The 14,819-nt window shown below is 50.0% G+C and overlaps 1 protein-coding gene across 2 annotated transcripts in view; it reads left to right on the forward strand.

Moving 5' to 3' along the window:
* Positions 1–14,819, forward strand: part of LOC134936141 (gastrula zinc finger protein XlCGF17.1-like) — a 48,859-nt gene that overhangs the window by 23,256 nt on the left and 10,784 nt on the right. Inside the window, exon 1 of one of the 2 annotated variants that reach the window (XM_063931059.1) lies at positions 13,298–13,387. The exons of the other annotated variant lie outside the window; for it this stretch is intronic. The gene's annotated coding sequence lies outside the window, so the exon portion shown is untranslated. Of the gene's footprint in view, positions 1–13,297; positions 13,388–14,819 lie in introns of those variants that run through there. 2 annotated transcript variants of the gene reach the window in all.

Below are 14,819 nucleotides of genomic sequence, written 5' to 3' on the forward strand. Positions count from 1 at the left end.
TAGTAAAATGTGTCACTTCCAGCCCCGCTCTATCTCTCCAGTCCAGCCAAATACCCCCTGGTATCCCCCTTGCTCCTTGTGTCTCCTCCAGCCACAAGCTTTCTGTGCCTCCTGTTGCATCCCCTCCAATTTACCTTCTTTGTTGAGAGATGTTTTTCTATCCAGATTCCAGAAGAATCCTCCTGCAATTAGGACAGCTGGGTACACAGGACAGTCGGGCCCACACACATACAGGGCGTGACGGCTTCAGTGCTAATGGTATTGAGCAGGTGGGATGTGGCAGGGGGCAGAGCTTTGGGGTGTGGTTCATAGGGTTGACCACACTTAGGTTGACAGTGTCTAAGTCGACCACTATTGGTTGACATTGACTAAGTCAACACCCAAAATAGGTCGACACAAGCATTAGGTTGACATGGCAAAAGGTCGACATGATTTTTTGTGTATGTAATTTTCTTCGTAGAGTGATGGCTTCGCTCACCATGCTTCGGGCAGGTTACCGTTCCCAATCGTAGTCCACGTGGATCGTAAAATATGAAAAAGTTTAAAAAATGGAAAAAAAAATATTGTGAAAAACTCATGTCGACCTTTTGTCATGTCAACCTAGTACATGTCGACGTGGTGACCAGGTCGACCTATAAACCATGTCGACCTAATGCATGTTGACCAATAGTGGTTGACCTAATGACTGGCGACCTAAGTGTGGTCGACCAAGAGACCGGATACCGAGCATTGCAAAGGCAGCCTGGCATGCGCAGCAGCTCCCCCGTGGACATTTCCCCATCTCTATCACTCTCTTCTCACTCATGTGCAGAATGGTGAATGCTGAGAGCACGGCAGACGGGCCAGTAGTAGCAAAAGTCAACTTGGGCAGCAAAAGTATGTGTTGTGGGCCGCATGCAGCCCCTGGGCCGCGAGTTTGACACGTTTGCTCTATACAGTACTGTTCTCCTTTGTGCAGCTCCCCAGCTGCAATATATTATTGTTTAGGGGCCTATCTCTGTGGAAGTTACTGATTGGCCTTTGTGTGTGTTATAAGGCAGTCAGGCCTTCACTGCACGGCTAGTTGCCGGAATCCTGAGAACCCTGTCCTGCCGCAATCCTGAGAACCCTATCCTGCTGGAATCCTGAGATTCCTGACCTGTTGGAATCCTGAGAACCCTGTCCTGCCAGAATCCTGAGAACTCAATTAACAATTGACACCTAATCCACTACCACCAACGCCTGCAGCCTGCACAGCCTGGACACTGAACTTTCTGTCTGATTAAGTAACAGCCCTACTGCTCTCACACATTGCTCACACTCCTAATTTATACAATCTACATCCACTGTGTAACCATCTCAGCCTTTCCGTTCCTTCCATTATTTCTTAAAATCCTGTTTGCACTGTCTTTGCTTTCACTACACCCCACCTTTTCATTGTTCATTCAATATTACACCCACTCCATTCTATTCCTGAGAACAACACTGCTGTACTGGAATTATGGCTTCTTGATCCTGTCCTATACCAATCCTCACTGCCAGGTCTCACCCCCTAATTTCCAGATCACCCACATGCACTCAGAACCCAGCCAATCTGATCTCCCCTGTCCACTCTGGAATGCTAGATCAATCTGCAACAAGCTGCCAACTATCCACGACCTCTTCATCTCCCACTCCTTTAACCTTCTCGTCATCACTGAAACCTGGCTCTCCTCCTCTGACACCACCTCCCCTGCTGCCCTCTCCTACGGAGGCCTCTCCTTTACCCATATGGTCAGACCTGATGACCGCCAGGGTGGAGGTGTGGGCATCCTTCTTTCCCCAAACTGCACCTTTCGTGTCATCCCACCTGAACCCTCCCTCAACTTCTCCACCTTTGAAGTCCACACTATCCACCTCTTCTACTCCATTCACCTCCTTGTGGCAGTGATATACCACCCCCCTGGCCACTGTTTACTTTTCCTTGACAACTTTGCTGCCTGGCTTCCCCACTTTCTCTCCTCCAACCTCCCCTCTGTCATCCTCAATGACTTTAACATCCCTATTGACATCACTAATGCTGCTTCCACTAATCTTCTCACCCTTTCCACCTCCTTTGGACTTTCTCAATGGACCTCCACCCCTACTCACAATCTTGGCCACTCCCTCGACCTTGTCTTCACCCACTGATGTGATCTCTCTGATTTCTCAAACTCTTCCTTCCCTGTTAGGGTCTCCTGCCCTGTGCTGCCACGTCGTCATGGCAACCGGGAGACAAGTGCTAGTGGAGTAACCTGAGCGCAGCTGATACTCCGGTTCGGGTCTTTTGCTGGGCAGTGGTTATAGGCTCTGTGCACGGCAGGGGATCCGGTGCTGGTTTTTGTGCTCACAGTCTGTGAGGTCTGAGTGGGGCGTGGACAGCACCTGCTTTATAAGGCCTCTTTTCAGGGTAAGCAGATGCTGCTGAATCTCTGTTGGTTAGTCAGTTCATGAAAGTTAGCCAGTACTGTGTAGCTTTGTATTTGTTTGTTGCTTACTGCAAATAGGCCTGGGGATTTGGTATTACACTCTGCCAATCCAGACCTAGCAGTAAGACTGGAGTCAGTCGTTTAGCTTGCTGGGGTTCTGTTATTACTCTGTGAACTTAGCAAGTTTGCGGCTGTATTCTAACACTTGCCTGTCTAATCCTGTCTCACTGTGCTAGGTGTCAGGGGTCAGTTTAGTGGCAGTAAGCTTAAACCTGTGCACTGCAAGTGAGAATCAGGATTGTGGAGGCTCTCCTTGTGTCTATCATTCCATCTCTGACCAAGGAGTTTACTGCCACACCCGTTGGTAACCCTTTAGGGTTTTGCTGTTGCCCTTAGCAACAGCATTTAGGGTTCTCTACGTATTAAAACACAACATCTTGCTTTTTACATCTGAGCAGTTCTAATACAAGGGAGATACCCAGTTCCTTAGCCTCTGGGCTTCTCTGTTCACTGTGTGTGTATTTTGTTACCCTATCACCTTCTGTGTACGTTATGTCATATTCCCCAGTTTGTCTGTGAGTCCATTTGTTTTGCATAACAGTTCAAACACCAGTACATTCCTGCAGACACTGGAGTGCATAACAGTTCTGACACTAGTACTTTCCTGCAGGCACTGGTGTGCATAACATATTCAGCAGCCTAATACTCCTGTTGAAATTTTGTGGGAATATGGAGCATACCCCTCAAAATACGTTGCGACAGGTGGTCGATCAGGTGCAGGTCCTGACTCGGCAATTTAATGATTTGTCCATTAAAATGCACACCTCCCAGGCTGCTGGCGGAGCTCCCGCAGCAGCAGCACCTGCAGGGGTTAAGGAGCCGAAAGTAAATCTCCCGGATCGTTTTTCTGGAGATCGCTCGCAGTTCTTTTGTTTCAAGGAGAGCTGCAAGCTATACTTCCGGCTTAGGCCTCAGTCTTCTGGGTCGGAGATTCAGCGGGTGGGCATAGTGATTTCCTTGCTACAAGGAGACCCACAGGTCTGGGCATATGGGTTGCAGCCTGACTGTCCGTCGCTTAAAAGTGTTGATGCTTTTTTTACGGCACTGGGCATGTTGTATGATGACCCTGACAAGACGGCCTCAGCCGAGGCTCAGATTTCGATCCTTAAGCAAGGGCGAAGGCCAGTTGAGGTTTACTGTACGGAGTTTCGGAGGTTGGCCCATGATACCCAGTGGAATGACCCAGCCCTGAGACACCAGTACCGAAGAGGTCTTTCTAACCAGATAAAGGACCAACTGGTACAATATCCCTTGCCTGATAGCTTGGATCAGCTCATGCAGTTATCCATCCGGGTGGATAGACGGCTGAGAGAGCGTAGGCTTGAAAGGGAGACTGAGATTTCCTTCCTTCCCAAGGGAACCTCAGACTCTGAGGAATTTTCTGAGGAGCCTATGCAGATTGGGGCTACCCGCCTCTCCTCGCGTGAGAAGACGCGGAGGAGACAGCAGGGGTTGTGTTTGTACTGTGGGAATAAAGGTCATGTGGTAGTATCATGCCCAGAAAAGCCGGAAAACTTCAGGGCCTGAGGGTGATGGGAAATATCCTGTCAGGCCAGAAGTCAGAATTTCCCAAGAAGACTTTTATCATTCCGGTGACCTTGAAGATCCTCGGTCAAACTGTCAAGACTGAGGCCTTTGTGGACAGTGGGGCCGACGGGGTTTTTATGGACCGCCAATTCGCCCTAAAACACTCTGTTCCCTTAGTACCCTTGGCATCGGAAATTGAGATTTGTGGGTTAAACGGGGAACCATTATCCCAAGGTAAAATTACCTCTTGCACTAGCCAGATTTCTTTGTTTATTGGAGCCACACACTCTGAAAAATTGTCCTTTTATGTGACTGTCTGTACTTTTGCCCCATTGGTGTTGGGGTTACCCTGGTTAAGGGCCCACAATCCTCAATTTGACTGGGTCTCTGGGGAGATTCTTAGTTGGGGTACTGATTGTTTCAGGAGTTGCTTGAGCCTTCCAGTCAGGCTCTCGCAGCTAAGTTTGCCAGGATTGCCAGGGTGTTATGCAGATTTTGCGGACGTGTTCTCCAAAAAAGTTGCAGAGGTACTACCTCCCCATCGCCCCTATGACTGTGCCAATGATTTGTTGCCAAATGCTAAGCTTCCCAAGAGCAGGTTGTACTCCCTGTCACGTCCTGAGACTCAGGCTATGGCAGAGTACATTCAGGAGAACTTGGCTAAGGGATTTATCAGACCTTCACAGTCTCCAGTTGGGTCGGGGTTCTTCTTCGTGGGTAAAAAGGACGGTTCGTTGCGACCCTGCATCGACTTCAGGGAATTGAACCGTATCACGATTAAAAACTCATACCCACTGCCTCTCATTTCGGTCTTGTTTGACCAGCTTCGTACTGCCACCATTTTTTCTAAGATTGACCTACGCGGTGCGTACAATCTAATCCGAATAAGAGAGGGGGATGAATGGAAGACTGCCTTTAATACCCACTCAGGGCATTATGAATATTTGGTGATGCCTTTTGGGCTCTGTAATGCCCCGGCAGTCTTCCAGGATTTCATGAATGATGTGCTCAGGGAATATTTGGATAGATTCTTAGTTGTATACTTAGATGACATCCTAATCTTCTCCCATTCCCTGGAGGAACATCGGAAGCATGTACGCTTAGTCCTCCAGAAACTCAGAGACCACCGGCTTGGGGCGAAGCTGGAGAAGTGCGAATTTGAAGTTCAGCAAATCGCATTTCTAGGATATATTATCTCCCCAGAAGGTTTCCAAATGGAGGGTTCCAAGGTACAGGCAGTCCTGGATTGGGTGCAGCCCACTAGTTTGAAGGCGCTTCAGCGTTTCCTGGGCTTTGCGAATTTTTATAGACGATTTATCGCTGGATTTTCGTCTATAGTGGCGCCCTTGGTGGCACTCACTAAGAAAGGGGCGGATGTTGCTCACTGGTCTTGTGAGGCTAAAGCGGCTTTTGCCCGTCTCAAAAGGGCATTTGTTTCGGCCAAGGTGCTGCGACACCCAGATCCAGAGCGTCCTTTTGTGGTGGAGGTGGATGCCTCTGAGATGGGTATTGGGGCAGTGCTTTCTCAGATGGGAGTGTCTGATAATCACCTTCATCCCTGTGCTTACTTTTCCCGTAAATTTTCGCCTGCCGAGATGAATTATGACGTGGGTAACCGGGAATTGTTGGCTATTAAGGATGCACTCGAGGAGTGGAGACACTGGCTTGAGGGGGCTAAGTTTGTGGTCTCAATTCTCACTGACCATAAGAATCTGGCATATTTAGAGTCAGCGAAGCGTCTCAATGCCAGGCAGGCACGATGGGCTTTGTTTTTTGCTCGCTTTAATTTTTTGATAACATATCGCCCTGGGTCAAAAAACATCAAGGCTGATGCGCTCTCGCGGAGTTTTGCTCCAATCCAGGAGACCACCGAGGAGCCGTTGCCCATTGTTTCCCCATCATGTATTAAAGTGGGCATTACCCAGGACCTCTTATCATTAGTCCTTAGAGCACAGGAGCAGGCTCCTCCAGACCTTCCGGTAGGTCTTTTGTTTGTGCCTCCTAGGTTAAGACAGCGAGTGTTCCTGGAATTCCATGCCAAGAAGTCGGCAGGTCACCCGGGTATTGCCAGAACTCGGGAGTTGCTATCTAGGGCGGTGTGGTGGCCCTCGGTGGCTAAGGATGTGGATCAGTGGGTTCGGGCATGTGACATCTGTGCCCGAAATAAGACTCCTAGAGGGGTTCCTGTTGGCCCATTACATCCACTCTCTATCCCATCTAAGCCATGGATCCACATTTCAATGGATTTTGTGGTGGACTTGCCCAAATCCTCGGGGATGACAGCCATCTGGGTTGTCGTTGACAGGTTTTCGAAGATGGCGCACTTCGTTCCACTGGTTGGGCTGCCATCAGCCAGACGCCTGTCTGAATTATTTATGCTGCATGTTGTGCGTCTCCACGGGTTGCCACTTGATGTGGTCTCTGACCGCGGATCCCAGTTTGTGGCCAAATTCTGGAGGGCATTTTGTTCCGATCTCCAGATTTCTGTCAGCTTGTCGTCAGGCTACCATCCGCAGTCTAATGGGCAGACTGAAAGGGTGAACCAGTCCTTGGAGCAGTTCCTCAGGTGTTATGTCTCCAAGTGTCAGACTGACTGGGTTGCTCATCTGTCCATGGCGGAGTTTGCCTATAACAACGCGGCTCACTCTGCTACAGGGATCTCTCCCTTCCTTTGTGTGTATGGGCATCATCCTAAGGCCAATTCTTTTGACCCCCTGGACTCCACGCCTGGTGGTTCCTCTGTGGTTTCGGTCCTTAGAGGTATTTGGCGGAAAGTGAAGAAAGCCCTTGTGTCTGTGTCATTAGTGACCAAAAGGGTTTTTGATAAGCGGAAAAGACCCTGCAGCTTCAAATTAGGAGACTTCGTCTGGTTGTCTACCAAGAATTTGAAGTTGAGACAGCCATCTCATAAGTTAGGGCCCCGGTTCATCGGCCCTTATAAGATCACCAGGGTTATCAATCCGGTGGCATTTCAGTTAGATCTGCCCCGTTCTTTGGGTATCAATAAAACATTTCATTGTTCCCTTTTAAAACGGGCGATTAGGAATCCTTCTTCCAGTGGAAGACCTTCCCCTCTTCTGATACGTGGCCAGAGGGAGTTTGTTGTTGAAAGGATTCTTGACTCCAAGGTGGTTCGGGGTCGGCTGTCATTTTTGGTGCACTGGAAGGGGTATGGCCCGGAGGAGCGGTCGTGGGTGCGCAGTTGTGATCTTCATGCCCCCAGACTGATACGCTCTTTCTTCTCGCAGTTCCCCGATAAACCCGGTGGTAGGGGTTCTTTGACCCCTCGTCAGAGGGGGGGTACTGTTAGGGTCTCCTGCCCTGTGCTGCCACGTCGTCATGGCAACCGGGAGACAAGTGCTAGTGGAGTAACCTGAGCGCAGCTGATACTCCGGTTCGGGTCTTTTGCTGTGCAGTGGTTATAGGCTCTGTGCACGGCAGGGGATCCGGTGCTGGTTTTTGTGCTCACAGTCTGTGAGGTCTGAGTGGGGCGTGGACAGCACCTGCTTTATAAGGCCTCTTTTCAGGGTAAGCAGATGCTGCTGAATCTCTGTTGGTTAGTCAGTTCATGAAAGTTAGCCAGTACTGTGTAGCTTTGTATTTGTTTGTTGCTTACTGCAAATAGGCCTGGGGATTTGGTATTACACTCTGCCAATCCAGACCTAGCAGTAAGACTGGAGTCAGTCGTTTAGCTTGCTGGGGTTCTGTTATTACTCTGTGAACTTAGCAAGTTTGCGGCTGTATTCTAACACTTGCCTGTCTAATCCTGTCTCACTGTGCTAGGTGTCAGGGGTCAGTTTAGTGGCAGTAAGCTTAAACCTGTGCACTGCAAGTGAGAATCAGGATTGTGGAGGCTCTCCTTGTGTCTATCATTCCATCTCTGACCAAGGAGTTTACTGCCACACCCGTTGGTAACCCTTTAGGGTTTTGCTGTTGCCCTTAGCAACAGCATTTCGGGTTCTCTACGTATTAAAACACAACATCTTGCTTTTTACATCTGAGCAGTTCTAATACAAGGGAGATACCCAGTTCCTTAGCCTCTGGGCTTCTCTGTTCACTGTGTGTGTATTTTGTTACCCTATCACCTTCTGTGTACGTTATGTCATATTCCCCAGTTTGTCTGTGAGTCCATTTGTTTTGCATAACAGTTCAAACACCAGTACATTCCTGCAGACACTGGAGTGCATAACAGTTCTGACACTAGTACTTTCCTGCAGGCACTGGTGTGCATAACATTCCCTCTCTCTGACTACCATCTGCTTTCTTTCACCCTCTCATCCTCCTTTCTCCTCTCCAGACCCACCATCACCAGATGCAATCTCGGGTCTCTCGACCCGCTTTTATGTCCTCCCTTGAGACTTTCCTCTCTCCTCTTTTCACTATGACCTGTCCCAACCAGGCAGCCTCCTTCTATAACTCTTCCCTAACTGCTGCTTTCGACTCTGTTACTCCCCTCTCCTCTGTCCCCCCTGACGCTCCAAACCCCAACCCTGGCACACCAAACTAACATATTTCTTACAAAATTGCTCATGCTCGGCTGAATGCTCCTGGAGGAAATCTCACTCTCTACCGGACTTTCTCCATTTCAAGTTTATTCTGTCCTACACCTCTGCTCTTTGCCTTGCCAAGCAATCCCTTTTCCAAGTAGTAGTCTCTTCTCAGTCATCCTGCCCACTCCGTCTCTTTGAAACTTTCAACACTCTCCTTTGCCCCCCCTCCTCCTCCCCACCCATCCTCCCTCACTGCCACTGATTTTGCCTCCTTCATCTCCAAAATTTAAGATATCTGACACGACATCTCCTCCCATCTCCCCTCTGCTGCCCCCCTGCCCCATCATCCCTCCCCTCCATCTATCCAACCCTGTCCTCCTTCCGTCCCACTTCAGACAAGGAAGTCCACTCCCCCATCTTATCCCCCCTCCACCTGCCCCCTGGATCCCCTTCCCTTCCATCTTCTTCGCGCCCTCTCCCCCACTGCCTGCGACCCCCTTGCTTACCTCTTTAACCTATCGCTCTCTACCGGCATCTGCCCCTCACCATTCAAACATGCTCTGGTCTCACCTATTCTCCAAAAAACCAACCTCGACCCTTCAACACTCACTAACTACCACCCCATCTCTCTTCTCCCTTTCGCCTCCAAACTACTTGAATGACTGGTCTACAGCCATCTCACAAGTTACATCTCTGACAACTCCATCCTTGACCCACTACAATCTGGCTTTCGCCCACTCCACTCCGCTGAGACTGCCCTGGTGAAAGTCACCAATGACCTGCTTTCAGCCAAATCCAGGGGCCACTTCTCTCTGTTCATCCTTCTGGACCTCTCTGCTGCCTTTGACACTGTGGATCATCCTCTCCTACTCCGCACACTCCAAAATGTTGGCCTCTCTAGCACTGTCCTTGACTGGTTTTCCTCTTACCTCACTAACCGCTCCTTCTCTGTGTCTGCCTCCGGCACCACCTCACACCCTTCCATCCTTCCTGTTGGTGTCCCTCAGGGTTCTGTCCTTGGACCCCTTCTGTTTTCCCTATACACCTTTTCCCTGGGTGCGCTCATTAACTCCTTTGGCCTTCAATACCACCTTTATGCTTATGACACACAACTCTACCTCTCCTCTCCTGACCTGCCCCCCTCTGTCCTCTCTCAGGTTTCCAGCTGTCTCTCCGCAATCTCCTCCTGAATGTCTGAGCGCTCTCTGAAGCTCAACATGGACAAATCTGAACTCATCATCTTTCCCCCATCCAGAGCAACACCCCCTACCAATAACTCTATCACTGTAGACAACACCACCATCTCCCCCGCTAACCAAATCCACTGCCTTGGCGTCACTCTTGACGCCTCCCTCTCCTTTGCACCCCACATCCAAGCTCTGGCACAATCCTGTCGGTTCCAGCTACGCAACATTGCGCGCATGAGGCCATTTCTCTCCCAGAGTGCAACTAAACTTATCATCCACTCACTGGTCATCTCGCGACTCGACTACTGCAATGTTCTCCTCACTGGCCTCACTTGCTTCCATCTTGCTTTTCTCCAATCTGTCCTGAACTCCACAGTTAGGCCTATCTTCCTCTCCCACCGCTCCACAACTGCCACTCCCCTTTGACAAAATCTACACTGGCTCCCATTCCGTTACAGAATCCTCTTCAAACTCCTCACCCTCACATACAAGGCCATCTCTGATTCCACTGCTCCGTACATCTCCAACCTCCTCTCCCTTCATACTCCCTCCTGCCCCCTATGGGTGACCAATAACCGTCGCCTCTCCACTGTCCTGGTCACTGCTTCCCATGCTCGAGTTCAAGACTATGCCCGTGCTGCACCCCTTCAGTGGAACGCACTCCCCCGCTCCATTAGACTCTCCCTGACCTTGCAAAGCTTCAAACGGGCACTAAAAACCCACCTATTTATCAAAACATACCCTCCCCATGCATAACCTAGTCCTCAGGCCGCTCATCCATCCCCTTCCCTCATGCCTTGAACATCTCAGCTTTGCTTACTTACTGCCATCAGTCTACCTCCCGCTTGCTTGCACCTCATGTCATCTGTCTGTCGACCCTTCCCACTAGATTGTTAGCTCTTCAGAGCAGGGCCCGCTTTCCTCTTGTTTCACTCGCAGCTCTCCCCTACTCAGCGACCATCTTTACCCGCTATTTCTCCTGCTGGTAAAGGCTCCTCTCCATCTATGGCCACCAGCCCCTAGTAGTACGATGATCACTCCCTCACTACTTACATCTTAGCTGTATTATGTCTTGAGAATTGTGCTCTTTGTTACCTGTATTTTTGTTATTTATTTACTGTAATGCTAAGTTTTGTCTCCCTGTACTGTCCTTTGTACGGTGCTGCGAAATACTTGTGGCGCCTTATAAATAAAAGGTAATAATAATAATAATAATAATAATAATAACCCTGTCTTGCTGGAATCCTGAGAACCCTGTTTTGCCAGAATCCTGAGAGCCCTGTTTTGCCAGAATCCTGAGAACCCTGTCTTGCCTGAATCTTGAGTGCAGTGCCTGTTTATTAAGTCATAGCCCTGGTTTATGTTGGAAGCCTGGTCTGCCAGTTCCTGTCCTTCTGCAGCTCCTGTCTTTGCCTGACTGTGGGCCTAATTCAGCATTGATTGTAGATGTGCGAAAAAAATGCACAGCTACGATCCATTACCATGACATATGGGGGAATGCCAAGCGCAGGGCATGTCTGCCCACAGGCCGGATCCAACCCCCCCCCACACAAACAGCCTACAAAAGCAGGCAGCTACCCGCCATGTTTTGGGTCACAGCGGCTGCGTGTGACATCACACAGCTGCCATTTCCCAACGCACAACAGACCAGACATGTGTTGTCCGGACCATGTCCTCCCCCAACGCTGTGTTGATGCCCCCTTTAATACCGCATGTGACGCTCCCTCCCGCCCCACAAACTCCTCTGCCCCTCAATCAGGCAGAGGTGTTTGCACAAATGAGATGCTTTTGCATCTGACTGTGTGCGCACGTGCAGTGCGGCTGCTGTGCGTGCGCACACTTTACTGGGCTTCAGCATGTGAACGCAATCATACCTGCGTTCCATGCTGAATTAGGCCCTGTGTTCCTAAGGATTACCTTAGCTCAGTATTGGTGGACTTTATCTATGCCTTGTGATATCTCAAGTTATACTATTATGCTGAGTACTCCGTGTATTCACTTATTACTGTGGGTTTTGGGGGTCATTCAGATCTGATCACTGCTGTGTGCTTTTGCATAGTGTGTGATCAGCTCCGAACTGCTCATGCGTATGCATTGCACTGCGCTGGCGTGTCACACGGTTAAAATGGGCATTGGTGCCCTGCGACGGGATTGTGTGAAGAATCCATTCGCATGGCCGTTCGCAAAGAGATTGACAGGAAGGGGCCGTTTGTAGGTGGCAAGGGAGTGTCCGGAAAAATGCAGAGGGACTCAGGCGTTTTCAGGGAGGGTGTCTGACGTCAGCTGCTCTGGCCCCGATCATCAGGATTCTATCGAATAGGAAGAATAAGTCCTGGATTGAGCAGAGACTACACAAAATCAGTTTGTGCAGCTCTGCTGCACACGAACGCACACTTGCACGGCGAAAATACACTCCACCTGTAGGTGGCGACTATCTGATCGCAGCACTGCAGAAAATCACTGCCCAGCAATCAGATCTGAATGACCCCCTTTATTTCTTCTCTGTGGATTCTCAAGCTATTTACCACTGCAAGCTCTCATTAGTCTTTCATGTTATGGGCCTAATTCAGTAAGGATTGCAAATTCTGCTGATTAGCAGAATTTGCAATCCTTAGGATCACATGCTGGGGGCCGCCCATCACATGCTGACCAGCGCCACCCCCAGTTTCACAAGCAGAAATTGCGAACGCATCACAATTTCTGCTTGTTAACAGAAACTAAGGATGGCTTAGCTGCGCTAGCAGGAGTCCCACCGCCATGTTCTTGTACGCAGCGGCTGCGTGTGACGTCACGCAGCCACTATGATCATGCCCCCGATTGCATGGCACAGTCCCCGATTGTCTGCCTCCGCCCCCGCAACACTCCATCTCCTCCCTGGAAACGGAACGTTGCCCGCCAACCCCCGCCCGCTTCTGCCTGATTGCTGTCACGGGCTGGTCTGATTGTGTTCCCGGTAACGACCTGGGTGAGCCAGTGGAGGGTGCAGGGAGGCAGAAGTTAGGTGGCCTGAGATATGGACAAGTCATATGCTGGAGCACTCTAGAAGATTACACCGGGAGTCTAACTCGCCAGGGGTTTTCGCCAGTGACCCCCGCCAGGGGATATGGTCTTCGCTGCGCCTGATGAGCAGGTCGCGGCCCTCTGCTCAGGTTCCTCTGTGGAGGCTGTGAGACACTTGGGTATACAGGGATGTGTATTACCGGATTATACTGAAGTGTTTAACCATCGATAGTGAGTCCGATGGTGATGTGAACTCAGGACTACTTGGGTAGCTGAGGATATCTGCAGCCTGTGATGGGAATCCTGGACTGAGCACCGCAGACTGGTAACACACTGAGATGGAGATAGTGGAAGTCTCTGGCGGCAGGTAAGTAACCAGGAAAAGCAGGTACAGCAGGACACAGGTAAACAGATCTCTGGAGCCTTGAGAGCGATGCTGGAGAACTTCTAGGAGAACTAACAAGTTGTTCAAGGCAATGAGGACTCTGGAAAGCCTGCTTATATCCCCCCAGAAGGATGCTGATTGGTTGCTGCTGGCAGCAGCAGCAGCATGCACAGAACCAGGAAGTAATTACCTGGATAACCTGGATCATGTGACTCTGGATCATGTGACTCTGCCAGAGTCAGTGGAAATCATGCTAGTAACCACAGAAAGCACCAGTGGCTGATCTGCAGCACAGAATACACCAGCGTGCCGGTAAGTGGTGTGTGCGAGCGGTTCCTGACAATTGCAGGGGGGCACAAAAAATGCAGGGCACATGCGCAGTACAGGTGCTGCGCATGCGCCTATATCTGTTTTTTAAAATTTGCGATCCAACCTGAATTAGGCCATATGTCTGCTTTTCTTGTTGCAAATTTCAACCAAGATGTATTACTTGGACATTGACACTGCAGTTAAATAAAGTCACTGTGAATTTCATCATTCCTGTGGCTTATCATTACTAATAGCAGAAGATTCTGTATTTACTTTTGTACCACATCCAAGCTCTAGTTCGGATCAGGGTACTCATTTCTTAGCTGCATTCACCTGTGTTTAAGTATTGTGCTATTGAACTTTCATTACTTCTTTGGTACAACTTCACATTCAAAGTCTGCATACCATAACTCTGATAGATCCCAGCCGCTACTCCACATAATAATCCTTCGATCACCTGTCTTTGAAAAGAAACACAGGTGTTTCCTACCAAGGAGAATACGTTATTAAGTAATTGTTGAAGATGGAAAGTGAGTGGATATCCAAATTTATCAACTATGCAGAGGCGTAACTAGAGTTTTCAGAGCCCAGGTCAAGATGAAGAGTGGCGCCCCCCCCCCCCCCCAAAAAAAAAAAAAAAAATCAACTATGTGTGCGTACATTAAAGGCGTGCGTTGAAAAATGGATGGGGCATGGCCACATACCAGAAGTGGCATGGCTACTGAAAATGGGGTATACCAACATGACTATCACCTACACACATTGCCCCATACAGTGAGATACACAGTGCCCCACACAGTGAGATACACATTGCCCCACACAGTGAGATACACAGTGCCCCACACAGTGAGATACACATTGCCCCACACAGTGAGATACACATTGCCCCACACAGTGAGATACACAGTGCCCCACGCAGTGAGATACACAGTGCCCCATGCAGTGAGATACACAGTGCCCCACGCAGTGAGATACACAGTGCCCCACGCAGTGAGATACACATTGCCCCACACAGTGAAAGATACACATTGGCCCCCCAAGGGGCGTAACAATGTTGATGTGGGCCCTATAGCAACATTTGCTATGTCCAAGCGCCCCCACTGCCCCTGGGCTCTGAGCGCTCACCTCTCCCTTGGTCATGCAGGCAGCGGCTTCAGAGTTCGGCTGCAGTAGCTGCTGCAGTCGGGGAGATGTAGGCTCCTCTTGTCAAGTTGCTGTCAGGAGGGAGCTGGCCATCGCGTGTGTCTGTGGGGCTGCCCAGCATGGTCTATCTGTGCGGCTGTTGTGGGCGGGGGCTGCCCAGCGCCGTCTGTCTGTGGAGCTGTCAGGAGCTGGGAGAGCGCAGCACAGTGCCTCTCCGGCCCCTCAATGCTGCTCCATGAAGTCCGACTCCAGTCTTCGGCGGCGGGTACCTTGGCGCCGGTTCGTTAGCAAA

This window comes from Pseudophryne corroboree, chromosome 6 (genome assembly GCF_028390025.1).
Source record: "Pseudophryne corroboree isolate aPseCor3 chromosome 6, aPseCor3.hap2, whole genome shotgun sequence".
Lineage (NCBI taxonomy): Eukaryota > Metazoa > Chordata > Amphibia > Anura > Myobatrachidae > Pseudophryne > Pseudophryne corroboree.